The following is a 2,182-nucleotide window of genomic DNA, read 5'->3' as shown; positions in this document are numbered from 1 at the left end:
CGTGGCGATGATGTTGAGCCGCTGGTCCTACAGTTGGGGGGGTGAGGAGCGCAGAGTGAGACCAGGCACCTGTGCAGGACCTGTCCCCAGAGGCCACCTTGGGAACTCGCATCCTCCCTCCAGGGAGGGGCACTCAGAGCCTCCTTCACTGTGCTGGGGGTCCCGTGGGCATACTCGGGACCCCTGCAGGGAGTATCCCTGCCATGTAGTCCCTACCAGGTGGTTGGGGGAGATGGCGACAGAGAACACTTTGATCCCTAAATGTTTGGCTTCATTGGCAGCATCGTCCAGGCCTCCGCAGGGCTCCTTGTACCCTTCCAAGGGGTGTCCATCAGTCACCACAATCAGGTATTTATTCTCCTTGTGATGGGAGCCACTGCAAGAGTTTAAGCACAGGATTTAACATTGCAAGGATTTGATGAACTGAGCTGGACAGGAGTGGCTTGGGCATCTCTAGACACTCACCCCAGGCAGTGCCCCATGCCCAGGTCAGGGCACGCCTCATCCCAGCAAAGCCAGAGCACTAGCAACCTGCCACCCCCATGGCTATTTCATGCCTAGGTGACCTCCTCTCCCACCCTGGGGACAGCTCTGCACAATGCACAGGAACTTCCTAACCCAGAAGCTCCCAACCTCCATCCACCACGACCATACCACCAGCATCACCCTTTCCAGCCTCCCAGGCCCCATTGCCTTACCTGATGAGCAACTCCTCGATGCCCCGCTTTATGGCGCAGTCAGTGTAGGTGCCCTTCCCAATGTAGTTCACGGCTGAGACGCGGTTCTTCAGCTCATTCCGACCGCTGGGCATCGAGGTGAGGCTCTTGATGAGCACGACCTCATCACTGTAGTGCAGTGCCCCGGCGTTCCACACCAGGTTGCGGTCACAGCGGTAGTACCTGCACAGACACACCAGGACACAGCTTTCAGCACGGCTCCCGCCTTTGCTTCACTTGCACCGGCCGCCGTGCAAAACGCAACCCGTCTGCCAGACATTGCAGGGCTTTGCGAGAAAGCAAGACTGGGACATGCTTCACATGCAAATCCCAGCTGTGGGAGCAGGGCAGTTTGTCCAACAGGTTGGATGGCAAAGGGGTGCAGCTGGCGGGTGTCCCCAGGGGTCAGACAGTTTGACAGAGTGGCTTCCTGAAGAGATACCAGGCTACAGTGGCTGGAGCTGAACAGGAGATGCTGAGGCAAACAGCCAGGTGTGTGTGTGTAAGGCAGGTAACCACTGAAACACCCTAGACAGGACTGTGATGAGTTTTCCACTGCTGGATGTGTTAAAATCAGAGAGATGCCTCCCTCTGAAGGGTGCTCTGACCTGGAGATGGATGAGTGTGTGTGTTGAAGCCCTGTTCTGTGCACTGACACAGTCTGCACCTGTGAATCCCTGGGACAGAGGCATCACGACCACCTGTGCTTTGGCTAGCTCCCCAAAAAGGATCTTTTCAGGATGCCACGGCCAATCCCAAAGGGATGGAGTTGTGCAGCTCCCTCACTTCCCCAAACTCATCTTCTCTCTGCCGAGCAGGACCTTTCCCAAAGCCACCTGAGCATTGCCCACTGCTATCCCCTCCACCCCACCGCTGCCAGTTGCCTCGCCATCACCCGTGCTGACCACATCGCACACAGTGCTGGTGCCTGGAGCATGGCATGCACAGTAGTGGCTTGCAGAGCCAGAGCAGGTAGAGAGCAGCAGGGTGGGCACAGGGGTGTTTGAGGTGGGTTCAGGAGGTCCATCCATCAGTCTGCATGCAGCAGGGGCTCTGGACAAAGCGCAGAGCCTTGCTTAAGAGAGAATCGTGCTGCATTGATGGAGGCCTGGCAGACTGTTCCCAAGCACAAGGCTCCTGGTCACTCAATGCCTGGTAAGGTCACTCTCCTGCCTGGCTAATGGGCAGGTGAGCTGCTAACACCCTCCCACCTGTCTTGAGATGGGGGTCTTGACTCTCCAGCCTGTGCAGCACTGGGGCATCCCCATGGTGACCCTCTGGGCATCAGCACACATATCCTGCTGTCCTGAGGGGCTCAGCAAGACCCACGTGCCTCTAGGACTTGTGGTGTTCCCGTGCATTCTTGGATCTCCTGCCAACAGGCAAGCCATGGCCTTTGCCTACAGCCTTTCCCAGCATCACCCTCCTCTGTGATCTGGGAGTTTTGGTGCTCCTGGCCATTCCTG

Source organism: Cariama cristata, unplaced genomic scaffold (assembly GCF_000690535.1).
Source record: "Cariama cristata isolate BGI_N322 unplaced genomic scaffold, ASM69053v1 scaffold23266, whole genome shotgun sequence".
In the NCBI taxonomy this organism is placed as follows: domain Eukaryota; kingdom Metazoa; phylum Chordata; class Aves; order Cariamiformes; family Cariamidae; genus Cariama; species Cariama cristata.
The sequence above is the reverse complement of the archived record's forward strand: the minus strand, read 5'-3'. Positions refer to the sequence as shown.